We start from the raw sequence: 17,329 nt of genomic DNA, 5'->3' as shown, positions 1-17,329 counted from the left end.
GCCTGATGTGGGACTCAATCCTGAGACTCTAGGATTATGACCTAAGCAGAAGGCAGTTGCTTAACCAACTGAGCCACCCAGTTGCTCTTTTCCCCTTTCTTACTAGTGTCCTATGAAGCACGAAAGTTTTAACATTTTAATTAAATTCAATTTATCCTTTTTTTCCCCTTTTGTTGCCTGTTTTTGGTGTCATATCTAAGAAACCAATGCCTAATCTAAGGATAAGGACATTTAAGGTTTCTTTTGTCTTTTTTTTTTTTTTTAAGATTTTATTTATTTGACAGAGAGAGATAGTGAGAGGGAACACAAGCAGGAGGAATGGGAGAGGGAGAAGCAGGCTTCCTGCCAAGTTGATAGCCTAATGTGGGGCTCAATCCCAGGACTCTGGGATCATGACCTGAGCTGAGGGCAGAACTTAAGGACTGAGCCACCCAGGCACCCCATCTTATGTTTTCTTTTCTTTTCTTTTTTTTTTTTTTAAGATTTTATTTATTTATTTGACACAAAGAGAGAGAGAGATCACAAGTAGGCAGAGAAGCAGGCAAAGAGGGAGAGAGGAGGAAGCAGGCTCCCTGCTGAGCAGAGAGCCCGATGTGGGGCTCGATCCCAGAACCCTGAGATCATGACCTGAGCTGAAGGCAGAGGCTTAACCCACTGAGCCACCCAGGCGCCCCCCATCTTATGTTTTCTTTGTAGAGTTTTACAGTTGAGATCTTACATGTAGGTCTTTGATCTATTTAGAGTCCATTTTTTTTTCCTTACGAGCAGTTTTAGATTCACATCATTTTTTTCTTTTTTTTTAAGATTTTTATTTATTTATTTTACAGAGAGCGATCACAAGTAGGCAAAGAGGCAAGCAGAGAGAGAGAGGGGAGGAAGCAGGCTCCCTGCTGAGCAGAGAGCCCGATGCGGGACTCGATCCCAGGACCCTGAGATCATGACCTGAGCCGAAGGCAGCGGCTTAACCCACTGAGCCACCCAGGCACCCAGATTCACATCATTTTTTATATACAGAGTGGAGAAAGGGTCCAACTTCATTCTTTTATACATAGCTGTCCAATTGTTCCACTACCATTTGTTTAAAAGACTAATTATTCCTTCCTCATTGAATTATTGTGGCTCCTTGTTGAAAATCAATTGACTGTAGATGCAGGGGTTTATTTCTTGATTCTTTTTTTTTTAAATTTTATTTATTTTATTAATTTGAGAAATCACAAGTAGACGGCAAGGCAGGCAAAGAGAGAGAGGAGGAAGCAGGCTCCTCGCTGAGCAGAGACCGAGGTGGGGCTCGATCTCAGGACCCTGGGAACATGACCTAAGCTGAAGGCAGAGGCTTTAACCCACTGGGCTACCCAGGTGCCCCTATTTCTTGATTCTTTTTTTTTTTTTAAATTTTTTATTTTTTATAAACATATATTTTTATCCCCAGGGTATTTCTTGATTCTTAATTGTATTCCACTGGTCTATCCTTAGCCAGTACCACACTATTTTTTTTTTTTTTTTAAGATTTTATTTGTTTGACAGAGAGAAACAGCAAGAGAGGGAATACAAGCAGGGGAATGGGAGAGGGACAAGCAGGCTTCCGGCCGAGCAGGGAGATCAATGCGGGGCTTGATTCCAGGACCCTGGGATCATGACCCAAGCTGAAGGTAGACACTTAACAACTGAGTCACCGAGGTGCCCCAGTACCACACTATTTTGATTATTGTAGCTTTGTAGTGAGTTTCAAAAATCAGAAACTGTCAGTCCTTCAACTTTGTTCTTTTTTTCCAAGATTGATTTGGCTTCTCTTGGTCCTGTTTTGACTTCTCTTGGTCCTTTGCCTTCCCAGAGGAATTGTAGGATCACTGTGTTTGTTTCTACAAAGGTGGCAGTTGAGGTTTTGATAGGGACTGCACTGAATCTGTAGATCATTTTGGAGAGGTTTTTTTTTTTTTTTAATTTTATTTTTTCAGTGTTCCAAGTTTCATTGTTTATGCATCACACCCAGTGCTCCATGCAATACATGCCCTCCATAATACCCACCAGCAGGCTCACCCAACCCCCCACCCCTCTCCCCTCTGAAACCCTCAGTTTGTTTCTGAGTCTACAGTCCCTCATGGTTTGTCTCCCCCTCCAGCTTCCCCCAATTCCCAATTCACTTTTCCTTTCCTTGGAGAGCTTTCTCCCCACCAAGATTTATTTATTTACTTGAGAGAGAAAGAGTGTGTGTGTGAGTAGGGGGAGGGGGAGAGGGAGAGAGAATCCTTCAAGCAGACTCCCTCCTCAGCGTGGAGCCCAAAACAGGGCTTGATCCCTGGCCCCGAGATCATAACCTGAGCTGAAACCAAGAGCCCTCTCTTATTCAACTGACTAAGCCACCCAGGTGCCCCGAAGAGTATGTTAATATTAAAACTTCTGGTCCACTTATTTACGTTTTCCTTAATTTCTTTCAACAATGTTCGGTATTAGTCTTCTATTTCTTTTGTTAAATCTATTCCTAAATATTTTACTTTTTTTTTTCCTCAATATTTTATTGTGGTGCCTGGTTGGCTCAGTGGGTTAAGCCTCTGCCTTTGGCTCAGGTCATGACCTCAGGGTTCTGGGATCAAGCCCTGCACTGGGCTCTCTGCTCCCTGTACCGCCCCCCCCCACCTGCCTCTCTGCCTACTTGTGATCTCTTTGTCAAATAAATAAATAAAATCTTTAAAAAAGTACATGTATTTATCTGAGAGAGAGAGAGAGAAAGAGAGCGAGCGCGAGAAGCAGCCTGCCTGCTCCATAGGGAGTCCGATGTAGGACTCGATCATAGGACCCTGGGATCATGACCTGAACCAAAGGCAGATGCTTAAACCACTGAACCACCCATGTGCCCCTTTAAGTATTTTATTCTTGATGCTATTAGAAGTTGAATTGTTTTAACTTCATTTTCAGAATAATTGTCTTTTTACTGCACTGGGAGCAACTGGAATTCTCTGTGGTAGCTGTTGTTTTACTTCGTAACACTGTGCCCACAGTGCTTTCTGTGGGCAGGTGTCCAAAGTCTGGACCTCTCATGGGACACATGTGTGAACTCTTTTTTTGAGTGTCACCCTTGTGTAGGAGCCATGCTAATCTTCTGTTTTGTTCCAAGTTTAGTATCTGTGTTGCCAAAGCAAGCACCGTGTGAGCTCTCAGGAGGCCCCCACAGATCTGCACAGACCACAGTTCCCCTTGGTACGGGATATCAATCTCCAGTTCCAGGATTCCAGCTTTGCCACTGACTGCCCACTGGCACATTTGCTAGCCTCCTTCTGGATTTTCTTTCTTGCAGTATGCATCCTCTTTTTCGGGGGAAGGGGGAGGGGTTGTTCAAGAGAGATAGCTCAAATATAGCTAGCTCCCACTGTGTTTACTTGACAGGCAGGGGCTTACTTTCCAGACTTTTTAAAAAAGATTTTCTTTATTTGTTAGAGCGAGAGACCACAAGCAGGGTGAGTGGCAGGCAGAGGGAAAAGCAGGCTCCCTGCTGAGCAAGGAGCCTAATGTGGAACTCCAACCCAGGAGTCTGGGATCAGGACCCAAGACGAAGGCAGATGCTTAACTGACTGAGCCAGCCAGGCGTTCCTCCATTCCAGATACTGTAACTTACTATCAAGATATAGTGATTAAGATGTGCATTAAGGCACAGGGATGAAAAAAATAACCTGACAGAACCAAAAGAGAATCTAAAATATATGTCAAAAGTGCCATTACTCACCTTTGGGAAAAGGATGGCATTTTCAAATTATTTATTTTCTTATTTGACAGAGAGAGAGAGAGAGAGATCACAAGGAGGCAGGGAGGCAGGCAGAGAGAGAGGGGGAAACAGGCTCCCCGCTGAGCAGAGAGTCTGATGAAGGGCTCGATCCCAGGACCCTGAGATCATGACCTGAGCCAAAGGCAGACGTTTAACCCACTGAGCCACCCAAGGCGCCCTGAGTTTCTAAGTTTCTTAAAAGTGGGGACTGTGGGCCATCTGGGTGGCTCAGTGGCTTAAAGCCTCTGCCTTTGGCTCAGGTCATGATCTCAGAGTCCTGGGGTCAAGCCCAGCATCGGGCTCACTGCTCCAGGATGGCATTTTCAATAACAGGTTTTAAAACAACTGGTTGTCAGTTTGGAAAAAATTCACTACCTACCTCACACCACAACCAAAAAGTAAATTCTCTATGTATAGAAGCCCTAAAGGTTGTAAAAAACCTATACCTAAAAAAACCTAGACGGGGACGCCTGGGTGGCTCAGTTGGTTAAGCAGCTGCCTTCGGCTCAGGTCATGATCCCAGGGTCCTGGGATCGAGTCCCACATCGGGCTCCTTGCTCAGCAGGGAGCCTGCTTCTCCCTCTGCCTCTGCCTGCCTCTCTGTCTGCCTTGCTCGCTCGCTCTCTCTCCGTCTCTGACAAATAAAAAAAAAAAAAAAAAACAAAAAAAAAACAAACCCAAACCTAGATGAACTATAAGAGAATATCCTTATTACCTTGGAGTGGGGACATATTTTCTTTTTTAGGAAGAAATAATAAGCATTCATCAATGAAAAAACGATTGATAAACCTGATCATAAAAAGACATCATGGGCGCCTGGGTGGCTCAGTGGGTTAAGCCGCTGCCTTCGGCTCAGGTCATGATTTCAGGGTCCTGGGATCGAGTTCCGCATTGGGCTCTCTGCTCTGCAGGGAGCCTGCTTCCTCCTCTCTCTCTGCCTGCCTCTCTGCCTACTTGTGATGTCTCTCTGTCAAATAAATAAAATAAAAAATCTTAAAAAAAAAAAAAAAAGACATCATAACATGGGGTGCCTGGGGGCTCCGTCAGTTAAGCATCTCCCTTCAGCTCAGGTCATGATCCCAGGGTCCTGGGATAGAGCCCTGCATCAGGCTCCTTGCTCAATGGGGGAGTCTGCTTTTCCCTCTGTCTGCTGCTCCCCCTTATTGTGTTCTTTCTCTCTCTCTGACAAATAAATAAGATCTTAAAAAAAAAAAAAGACACCGTAACAAAAAGGTAAAAAATCAAATTCCAGATGGGGAGAAGATATTGGTTGCATATAGCTATGAAAGATTTATATCCTGACTATAGAAGAATTTCCTAAAAATCAATAATAAAAAAATAAAGCATTTATCTGAAATGTGACCCAGGGAGAAAAGGAGATCCAAATTGCCAGTGAAAACATGGAAAGACACCCAGTCCCATGAGGAATCAGGAAAACAAATTAAGACCATAAGGAAATATCACTTTAGACTCTTAAAAATTAGTAAAAAATTAAAACTCTGAAAATATATAGTGCTAGTACTAGACACTCTCATATTCTATTAGTTATTTCTGAGATCTTTTTGTCAAGCTGAAGATATGCATGTGCCAAGACCTCAGAAATGTCACTAAGAAACTTACACATACAAGCATCAATAGTTTTATAAAAATGTTTATACAGCGGGGCACCTGGGTGGTTCAGTTGGTTAATTGTCTGCCTTTGGCTTGGGTCATGATCCAAGGGTCCTGGGATTGAGCCCTGCATCGAGCTCCCTGCCCAGCGGGGAGCCTACTTCTCCCTCTCCATCTGCTTGTTTTGCCATTGTGCTCTCTCTCTATCTCTGTCAAATAAATAAATAAAATCTTTTATATTTTTTTAAAAAAGATTTTATTTATTTATTTGACAGAGATCACAAGTAGACAGAGGCAGGCAGAGAGAGAGGAGGAAGCAGGCTCCCGGCTGAGCAGAGAGCCCGGTGCAGGGCTCGATCCCAGGACCCTGGGATCATGACCTGAGCCGAAGGCAGAGGCTTTAATCCACTGAGCCACTCAGGCGCGCCAATAAATAAAATCTTAAAAAAATGTTTCTATAGATCAAAAAAATCCCAGCAAACAAATCAAAACCCTGGAAACTCACTAGATGTCCATTAATAGGAGATTAGATAAATGTCAAAACATTTATATAGTGGAATATACAGAGTACTTAAAAATAAGTTAACACTCCAGTTATCTTCTTTCCATAGGACGTATCCCAAAAGCATAGTATTGAGATAGAAAGGGGAGGGTGTGAGTTGTAGAAAGATATATACAGTATGATAGCACTTACACTACTAAATATCACTTACGTATATGTTTATGTATAGGAAAAACAAAACAGGTATGAAACTGTAAGTCCAAATTCAGAAGGGAGAGGTGGAAATGGGGTCAGGTGGGGCAACACAAGAAATTCATCAGTTTCTATTCTTTTTTTTTTTCTTTTTAAGATTTCATTTATTCATTTGGCAGAGAGAGAGAGTGAGAGAGCGAGAGAGGGCACAAGCATGGGGAGCAGCAGGCAGAGGGAGAAGCAGGCTCCATGCTGAGCAAGGAGCCAGATGTGGGGCTGGACTCTAGAACTCTGACTGAGATCATGACCTGAGCTGAAGGCAGAGATGGTTAACTGACTGAGCCACCCTGGTGTCCCTGTATTCTTTTTTGTATGCCTGATACTTTGTTAAATGCAAACAAAAAAATACAAAATAACTCATACTGTTGTGAGATAGCTCTCAAAAGTTTCTGTTAACTCTTTCCTTCCATTCTAATTTCATCATACTGCTTCTAAAATATGTTGTTTGCTCTCAGGCTGGTGACACAATCAGTTTTTAACTTTAAACTCATGACTAAGACTTTCCTTCATCTTGGGGAAGCCAAAGATTTACTTCCAGTTAGCAAGTCTGAACAGAAATGTCTTTCCACTTTATAATCAGTGTTTTCAAAATATTCCAACCTGTTTGCCTAATTTTCAGAGAAGGGGGAGTTCAGGAGCTGGATATAGGATACCTTCTGTTAGAGAGTTCAAATTTCCTTGCCAGCTGGCTTTCAGACTACTAAAATGGGGCAGGATTATCCAGGTCTAGTTCTGAATTTGTCACTAACCAGGAGTGCCAGACTTTACGTGAATCTCTTCACTACCGTGGACTTCAGTTTTCTCACAAACAAGTGTGATGGAAGAAATGATCTCTAAGGTACTTTCTCGATCCAACTTTCCAAGATCCTAAGGCAGATTTTGAGGCTTTGTCAAGACATCCCTTGCTGTAATTCTTCTCCTCGACCATTTCCACCAAGCAGGAGGGATAAATCCTGGTGATCTCAAATCCCTGGACAACTTTTAGGAAAGCTATATTTTTCATATGTTCAAGTTGAAAATACAAAGTCAAATTTCCCACTTCCCACGAGGCAAATGTCCTGGCTTCTCATGTAGGTATAGATTAGCATTGTCTTTGTAATCTATACCAGCAGTTGTCTGGTAAATCCCTTGAAGTGGTTGGTAGTCTCTTTGTCATAAAATTTTCTGAATTTCCCCTTGGTTGGCACTAAGAGGAATCTAATTTATTTTCTGAGGTAAGGTACAAATACTTTTTTTTTTTCAAATACTTTTTGTTTAAAGTAAGATACTGTGTTATCAATGAACAAAAAGTCCTGACTGATAAGAAAGGTATGATTTTACCTTCTGAATTCATATAAATGTAAAATATATAGTTCTGTGGGAGTAAGAACTGTCAACTTCTAGTCAAACCTGTTAGCTTCAAGAGTCGGCAAATACCTGTTACAATCAAGAATTACAGGTTGAAAGCAACTACAGTCAGTTTAATTCACGTGGTATTTGAACTCAAAAGAAGACTGGTAAGTGGAATTTAAATATTACACAGTTAATAGCAGGGAGGGTGCCTGATCCCAGATGACTCAGAATGCCAGTGCAGTGCGGTAGGTGACGCAGGGAAACGCAGTGTAGCCAAATGCACGAGAGAGAGACATTCATAGGGGAGTTACACAGATAACTCATGCATGAGCAAAGGCAAATTTTGGGAATTAAGAAAATCCAAATACGTTTGGGCATCTTAGTTTAGTGACTGTAAACAACTAATATTGTGGATGCTATGATTGGTTTAGAAATTAGCTGAAGCAATAAAGAAAATTGGCAAATAGGGCATGAATATAAGGATGATCAGAAAGGAGAAATAGGACTTAAGCTATTGTAAACAGCAGAAGGCAAGAGAATTTCACCCAGGAACAGGAAACTCTAAATAAATAACACCAGCTAGGAAATATGGCAAACACAAATCTTATAAATAATTTAAAAATTTGCTGATTTCTTAATGCACCATTTAAATTTTAAACTGCAAGCTGGCAGAGTGACAGACTCCACCTTTATTTCAAGTCCTACATGATATAATTAATGTGGCAAAAACAAAAATAGAAGAAACACAATTGTGCAATTCTGGAGGAGCACAGATTCCCATGCATGACAGTCAGGCATACTCTGCAATTTACAATGCATAGCTGGAATTATTTTATCCTTAATACAAGTGAACAAATACAGGCAGGGATTTGTTATTTTGTTAAAGCAGACATAGTGGGGCAGTTTCATTTACATATTCTGGCCCAGCTAATGAGCTCTGTTCTCACTCTGCTGCATGACTGTGAAGTATGCGTGTGTATGTGATGGCCCACATGTCAGAATATGCCCATTTGGGGAAATATTATCTATGAAACTCTAAATGACCTTGCTAAGATGGAAAGATTTAGAGTTGCTTGAAATTATTAGAAAAAAAACCAAAAAACAAAAAAACCCAACACTATCCAAATGGGAACTAGTCTAAATCATCATTCTGGTTCTGAGACTGAATGTCATAAGGGTGAGTTTCAATGTTTTGTTTGGTTTAGCTCAAGAGCATTCCCTTCATTCCTCCTCAGCTTTCCTTGACCTACCCACACCTGCTAAGTAACCCCTTTCGTGTTTTGTGTTCCACCACTGTTGTAACTATATAGTAATTTGTTTTCCTTACTAAACTGACTTCCTTGAGTGTAAAAACTGTATCTTTCTAGCTATGTCTACCCAGGGGCAGGTCAAGTTCTGGTAAAGGAGAGGCTATTAGATAATGTAAAAATAGAAAAGTACTTCACTTGGTTTCAAAGGTCTCTGCATTTGGATGGGTTGATCAGGCCATTGGTGAGTCCATCTGTGAATTGGCATGGACCAGTTGCTTCAGACTCCTCACTGATGGGCGCTGACATCCCCGAACAGTTAGGTTACTGACAAATATGTCAGGTTATTTCCTTTTCGGCTTTTACCCTTTGTTCTTACTAAGGGTAAGGAATGGTCTTCAATAAGCCTCAACAGATCTGGATTATAACATATTGGGCAACATGTAATGTTTAAAGGGCTATTTAATCATTTGTTCTGCATCAGAGCTATTCACAGAACCCCAGATTTGTCATGGTTCTGATGGTAAAACAGTCACTTTCATACAGCCTTTGTTACAAGAAATGCATTTTTTCTAATGTCAATTTCACCAGTTGTGACAATATTGCAAACTGGAACTATCCTTTTCATTAAAGATGAAGTGACCTTGCTGCTTGTGACTAGGTTAAGTGATTTGTCTAGGTCACACAGTGAGTGCATGGCTATAGGGCACATTCTCCAGTAACTGTCACTAAGGTGTTTAAAGATGGGCATATGGGTGGCATAAAACCTTGCCAGGTGAGGAAACCCTTGAGAGGTAAGTCAGACACCTGTCCTGTTTCTTTCAGTGGGTGATACTTACTAGGTAAGTCAAGTACTGAGAGAGGGAGTGGTTATGAACACAATTTAGCAAACTAGTTTCTGATCTTCTGTTTTCATCACATAAAAAAGACACACCCTGACTCTGCCCAAATATTTCTGTAACATATCACTTCTCTAACAAAGTTTCCCAAGTAGTACAAATTCAGATTCCATATGGGCTATGAAGGATGATAACAATATGCATTGCTGCTATTCTTCATGAATTTTAATTTCTGTAGTCATAAGATATTTTTTCACTGAGATTACTGAACATTCAGTAAAGCCATCTAATTAAATTTAACTCCCTGGGGCGCCTGGGTGGCTCAGTGGATTAAGCTGCTGCCTTTGGCTCAGGTCATGATCTCGGGGTCCTGGGATCGAGTCCCGCATCGGGCTCTCTGCTCAGCGGGGAGCCTGCTTCCCTTCCTCTCTCTCTCTGCCTGCTTCTCCGTCTGCTTGTGATCTCTCTCTGTCAAATAAATACATAAAATCTTTAAAAAAAAAAAAAAATTTAACTCCCTAATACTAAAGCATTTAGACTAACTTAAAGTGGGAGATATTGCCTAACGAAACCATAGGAAGAGAAAGAAATCTTATAGAGTTTGGTGATTTGGTCATTAGGACATGTTATCAAAAATACGTTATTAAATGTTTTAAGAATGACTCTTAAAAAATTACAAAAACATTATGTTGATAAAATAAAATGAATATAGACACAAGTTTTAAAAATGACCAACAATTTTACCACCCACAGATACTCACTTGCTAATATTTTGATGTATTTACTTCGAGAAAGTTTTCTATGCCAAAGATGCATCTCATACATGAACTGATAACCTAGGGCAGGTACGTGTCAATCAGTTGCTGAGTAGAATATGATCAGAAAACAGGTAAAAACAGGGGCTGAAAATATTAATAAAAATATCATCCTCAAAAACATGGGGAAAAATCACCAAAAGACATAGAATCATAAAGCCAATAGGCCTTTAGAGAACACTAATATAATGTTTTATTTTGTGAATAAAGAGAGAGAATGTGACCAGCTGAGAATAGGTACAGCCAGAACTAGAATCCAGGAACCAAGACTTCTGCCATAATCTCCCTGCTTTTACAATGATTTTAACTGACTTTGTTACATACATGATTGGATTTAATAATTGACAAACTCTGGTTTTGAAATGAACCCAAGTAGTCTGAGATGGGAAGAATAAATACAATGTTAATGGATCCTTTTTATTTATTATTATTATTTTTTCAATACTTATTTGATAGAATGAGAGAGAGCTAGGAGGTGCGGGGGTGAGGGGAGGCAGGTGAGAGCGAGAGCGAGAGAGTATCTCTAGCAGACTCCCCACTTGAGCATGTTGCCTGACATAGGGCTTGATCCCACAATCCTGATACCATGAGCTGAGCTGAAATCAAGAGCTGGACGCTTAACCGAATGTGCCACCGAGGTGCCCATGATGGATCCTTTTAATGCACCCATATTATATCTGCTAGAGATTAAGTTCACTACTTCAGTGTTTAGAGTTTATTAGAGTATATTAGAATAGCAAGAGTAGCTATACTACTCTAATAGTAGAGTATATTAGAATAGCAAGAGTATATTAGAATAGAGTATATTAGAATAGCAAGAAACCTTAGAGGTCCTTTATGCCCCCATTCTGTAGATAAGAACATTGAGGCCCAAAGAGGAAGATAACTTGGTAAAGATGTTTAGCTAGAGTCTCACATGCTCTGGATTGATGGGTACTCCCACTTACTCTGCTTTATTTACTTTGCCTTCAATTGAACTATTCCACTATAACAATAAACTTAGGCAATGGTCACTAATTATTGCTAACTTCACAAACAGAAAATTTGAAGTTATGTGTCTCCTGATGGATGTATTAAGTAGTTCTGCTAAAAAACCTAAACCTGAATCAGAATACACCATACAGTATTATCAGGCATGTAGGGGGTAGAAGAATATATTAGAGACTCCCAGGAATACAATCAGAAACATCTAGAATGTGGGAAATATAGAGAATAAATAATTAGATATCTGCAATTAATAAATATCAAGGAAAAATGAGATGGGGGGAATCTAAAGAGACCTAAGAGACAAATAACTAACTAAAATGCAGTGAATTGGCATTTGGATCCTGATTTGCATAAACTGTAATAAAAAAGTCAAATGAGGGCGCCTGGGTGGCTCAGTGGGTTAAGCCGCTGCCTTCAGCTCAGGTCATGATCTCAGGGTCCTGGGATCGAGTCCCGCATCGGGCTCTCTGCTCAGCAGGGAGCCTGCTTCCTCCTCTCTCTCTGCCTTCCTCTCTGCCTACTTGTGATCTCTCTCTGTCGAATAAATAAATAAAATCTTTAAAAAAAAAAAAAAAAGTCAAATGACAGGGGCGCCTGGGTGGCTCAGTGGGTTAAAGCCTCTGCCTTTGACTCAGGTCATGATCCCAGGATCCTAGGATAGCGCCTCGCATCGAGCTCTCTGATCAGCAGGAAGCCTGCTCCCTCCACCCCCTGCTTGCATCTCTGCCTACTTGTGATCTCTGTCAAATAAATAAATAAAATCTTAAAATAAAAGAACAAAAAAAGCAAAATAAAACAAAACTACTCACGAAGAGGGACGCCTGGGTGGCTCAGTTGGTTAAGCAGCTGCCTTCAGCTCAGGTCATGATCCCAGTGTCCTGGGATCGAGTCCCACATCTGGCTCCTTGCTTGGCAGGGAGCCTGCTTCTCCCTCTGCCTCTGCTACCACTCTGCCTGCCTGTGCTCTCTTTCTCTCTCTGACAAATAAATAAATAAATAAATAAAATCTTTAAAAAAAAAAAAAAAAAACCAAAAAAAGTACTCACGAAGAAAAGCCAGGGCCCTGATGGCTTCACTGGTGAATTTTTTTTTTTAAAGTTTTATTTATTTATTTATTTGTCAGAGAGGGAGAGAGAGAAAGAGAGAGAGAGAGAGAGAGAGAGAGAGCACAGGCAGGGACAGTTGTAGGCAGAGCAGGCAGAGGGAGAAGCCGACTCCCTGCCAAGCAAGGAGCCCTATGCGGGAGATGATCCCAGGACCCTGGGATCATGACCCGAGCCAAAGGCAGTCAGCCGATTGAGCTACTTAGGCATCCCTCACTGGGGAGTTATATAAAACATTAAAAAAAACAATAAATGTCAATACTTCATAAACTCTTCCAAAAAACCACACAAAAAACAAGAACAAAAGCAGAAGAGGAGGGCATTTTCCGAACTCATTCTGTGTGGCCCTATTACTCTGATACCAAAAACAAAGCTATCACTAGAAAATTAGAGACTAATATCCCTTATGAATATAGATGTAAAAGTCTTCCAACAATACAGAAACAAATAAAAATTCAGCAACACATAAAAAGGATTATAACACCACTAACAAGTGGGATTTATCCCAGAAACAGAAAGTTGGTTTGATATCTGAAAACCAATTAATGTGTAACACATATTAATAAAGGACAAGTCACATTATCATCAAAACGGACAAAGAAAACAGATTTGGCAAAATCCAAAGCCTTTAATGATTAGAAAACAGTCAACAAACGAGGACCAAAGGAAAATATTCTCAATCTGATAAAGGCCATATATAAAAACTCCGCAGCCATTTAATGGCAAATGACTGAATGCTTAAGGAACAAGACAAGCATATCCACTCTCACCATTTCAATTCAACATTTTACTAGAGGTTCTAGCTGGAAAAAAATCAGCCGAGAAAATCTAATGAGAGAGATACAGACTGGAAAGGAAGAGGCAAAAACAATCTCTTTGTAAATGACATGATTTTGTATCTAGAAAATGCTCAGGAATCCACTAAAAAAATAATGAGTGTGGCAAGGTTGCAGGATACAAGGTCAACATGCAAAAATTATTTTTCTATACACTTGTAATGAGTAATCTGAAAATGAAATAAAGAAAAACCATTCCATTTACAATAGCATCAGAAGGAAAATATTTAAGAATAGATTTAATGTATGAAGTGCAGAACTTACACTAGGAAAACTCTACAAAGCATTGTAAGCAGCTAAGATGATTTAAATGAATGGAAAGACATTCCATGACCATGAATCAAAAGACTTATTATTATTAAAACAGCAATAGTCGGGTGGTGCCTGGGTGGGTCAGACATTAGGCTTCTGCCTCTGGCTCAGGTCATGATCCTAGGATCCTGGGATCCAGCCCCACATCTGGCTCCCTGCCTCAGCAGGAAGCCTGCTTCTCCCTTTCCCACTCCCCCCGCTTATGTTCTTGTTTACACCCTCTCTCTCTCTCTGTCAAAAAAATAAATAAAATCTTAAAAAAAACCCCAAAACCAAAAATTCCCCAAAATGGCAATAGTCTTCAAATTTATTTTCAGATTCAGTAAATTCCCATCAAAATCACAACTGCATTTTTTCCCCCAATAATGGACAAACTGACTGGAAAATTTATATGGAAATTCAAGGAATCCCAAATAGCCAAAACAACTGGAAAAGAAAAAGTTGAAGGACTCACATTGCCCAATTTCACAAACTACAAAGTTATAGTAATTGAAACAGTGTGCACTGGCATAAAAAGACACACATACATTGATAGAATAGATTTAGAGTCCAAAAATAAACCCATACATTATTATAGTCAACTGGTTTTGGACAAGAGTGCCAGGACAATGCAATGGAGAAAGAATGGGCTTTCCAACAAACCGTGGTGAGATAATTAGAAAGCTGCCTGTAAAAGAATGAAGTTGGGCCCCTACCTCAGACCATATATAAAAATTAACTTAAAACGGACCAAAGACCTAAATGTAGGAATCAAAAGTATAAGACTCTACAAATACACAGGATTACACAAAGGTTACTCAGATAAGATACCCACCACACAGAAACAAATGAAAAAGAAGGTAAATTGGACACTAAAATGGCAAACTTTTGTGCTTTGGAAAGTATCGTCAAGAAAGTGGAAAGACAACTCATGGGATATGAGATAATATTTGCAAAACATCTATCTGCTGAGGAACTTAAGTCTAGAATATATAAAGAACCTTTACAGCTCAATAATAAAAAGAACAATACAATTTAAAAAGTGGGCAAAGCATTGGAATAGACATTTCTCAGATGAGATATACGAGATGGCCAATATGCACCAAAAAGATGCTTGACGTCATTAGTCACCAGGGAAGTGCAAATCAAAGCCACAATGAAGTATCACTATATACCCAATAGGACTGGTATAATAAAAAAGACATAATAACAAGTGTTGGTGAGGATATCTCCACTAGAACCCTCATAATCTGTTGGTAGGAATGTAAAATGAAATCTTCACAATGGAAGAGTCTGGCCATTCCTAAAAAGGTTAAACATACAGTTATTATATGACCCAGCAACTCCAAACCTAATTATATACTCAAGAAAACCAAAAACATGTCCACATGAAGTTTTGTAACAGATGTCCATTGTAGCATTATCCATAACAGCCAGGAAGTAGTTTGGAACAACCCAATGTCCATCAACTAGGATAAACAAAGTGTGGTATATTTACATATAAATGAGATTTTTTTTTTTTTTTTTAAATTTGAGAGAGAGACAGAGATACCAAGAGAGAGCATGAACAGAGAGGAGAGGGAGAAGCAGGCTCAACTGATTGCAGGGCTCAATCCCAGAACCTTGGGATCATGACCTTAGCTGAAGGCACTTAACCAAATGAGCCAACCAGGTACCCCATCCCAGGATCCCAGGACTGTGACCTGAGCTGAAGGCACTTAACTGACTGAGCCCAACCAGCTGCCTCCATTTAGTTTTATTTGGCAATAAAACAGAATGAAGTACTGTCACATGCTACAATATAGAAGAACCTTGAAAACATGCTAAGTGAAGGAAGCTGGTCATATATTGTAAGATTCTATGTATATGAAATGTCTGGGACAGGAAAATCCACAGCGACAAAAAAATAAATTAGTGGTTGCCTTGGGCTGGTGGACTGAGGAAAAATGGGTAGTGACGACTAATAAGTACAGGGTTTCTTTTTTGGGCTGATGAAGCTTTTCCAAATGGTTTGTAGGGGCGCCTGTGTGGCACAGTCTGTTAAGCATCCAACTCTTGGTTTTGGCGCAGGTCCTCATCTCAGGGTTGTGAGATCGAGCGCTGTGTCCACTCCCTATTCAGAGTGGAGTCGGCTTCAGATTCTCTCCCTCTGCCCTTCCTGCTGATGCTGTGTCTCTAAAATAATCTTTAAAACAAAATGGATTGTAGTGATGATTGTACAGCTCTTTGAATATACTAGACTGTTGAATTATATACTTTAAATGGATGAATGGTATAGTATATGAATTATCTCTCTGTAAACCTGGTAGCCAAAAAATTATGAGACGATCAGGGAAAATTGAAGATTGACTGGGTTAGACCATGATACTAGGTATTAATTTCTTAGGTATGATGGTGGTATTGAGGTATATTCATTTAAGGGAGAATCTTATCTTTTTTTTTTTTTTTTTAAGATTTTATTTACTTATTTGACAGAGACAGACACAGTGAGAGAGGGAACACAAGCAGTGGGGGTGGGAGAGGGAGAAGCAGGCTTCCCACTAAGCAGGGAGCCCAATGCGGGGCTTGATCCCAGGACCCTAGGATCATGACCTGAGCCAAAGGCAGACACTTAATGCCTGAGCCACCCAGGCGCCCGGAGAATCTTATCTTTCAGAAATACTAAAATATTTGTGGATGAAATAATTTTAAAAATTATTCTCTTGACCCTACCTATCCCTTGAATTATCACTCCACTTTTCTTCCCTCCCCTTTCTCCCTGCCCAATTACCTATCCTCCTCCTTTCCAATTCTGTTCCTACCACTCTCTTTTGGACCCATTCCAATCAGGCTTCCATCCTTATCCCTCCATTGCTATGGCCAACAGTTAATTATAGCCCATTAGCAATTGATTTGGTTGCTCTTCCTTGCTTCCTTTCCTGATTTCCTTTTTTTCAGTGGCTGACCTTTCTGTCTCCTTTGCTGGCTTCATTACCACCCCAGTCCTTAAATGCTAGAGTACTCCAGGCCTCAGTCTTTAGATAATTTTCTCAAATTTTTGTCTACACTTAATATCTAGATCATGTCACGGCTTTTAATACTAGGTGCTTGTGTCTCCCACATTTACATATTCAGCCTAGACCTTTCTTCTGAACTCCAGATTCAATATCTAACAGCCTTGATATTCCCATGTGCTAATTTAATAGGTATTTTATTGTTTGTTTGTTTGTTTGAAGTAGGCTCCATACCCAGTGTGGAGTCCAATAAGGGGCTTAAACTCATGGCCCTGACATCAAGACCTGAGCTGAGCTCAAGAGTTGGACACTTAACCAACTAAGCCACCCAGGTGCCTCTTAAAAGACATTTTAAACTCAACATCTCCCAAACTGAATTTCTTATTGCTTCCCATTCCCATCCTGCTCCTCCCAGTTTTTGCCATTTCAGTAAACGGCAGCTCCATTCTTTAAACTGCTCAAAAAATACTGGGGAGTCCCCTTAACTGCCCTTTTGCTTACACCCTGTATCAACCAATTTATCAAATCCTATGTGCCATCTTGGCTGAATACATCCAGACACCTTACTACTCCACTGCTTGCACTTTCCCCAAGCCCCCATTGTCTCACTTGCAGAACAGCAATAGCCTCCTAATCTGTCCCTCTTGCTCCCTCACAATCTATTCTCAAAACTCCCTTACTCTCAAAACAGAAGCTATAGTGATTCTTTAAAAATAGAAGTAAAATCATTTTACCTCTCTGCTCAAAACCTTCCAATGGCTTCC

General features: G+C 40.4%; 1 long non-coding RNA gene and 1 other non-coding gene across 2 annotated transcripts in view; both read right to left on the bottom strand.

Moving 5' to 3' along the window:
• Positions 1-17,329, bottom strand: part of LOC132013972 (uncharacterized) — a 35,578-nt gene that overhangs the window by 14,123 nt on the left and 4,126 nt on the right. The window lies entirely within an intron of this gene.
• LOC132014755 (U6 spliceosomal RNA) lies at positions 3,040-3,141 on the bottom strand. The gene has a single exon (XR_009403401.1). It is a non-coding gene; the product is annotated as a U6 spliceosomal RNA (small nuclear RNA).

The sequence above is a fragment of the Mustela nigripes genome, chromosome 3 (genome assembly GCF_022355385.1).
Source record: "Mustela nigripes isolate SB6536 chromosome 3, MUSNIG.SB6536, whole genome shotgun sequence".
NCBI classification, from domain to species: domain Eukaryota; kingdom Metazoa; phylum Chordata; class Mammalia; order Carnivora; family Mustelidae; genus Mustela; species Mustela nigripes.
Note: the sequence above shows the minus strand (reverse complement) of the source record. Positions and strands in the feature narration are given on the sequence as shown.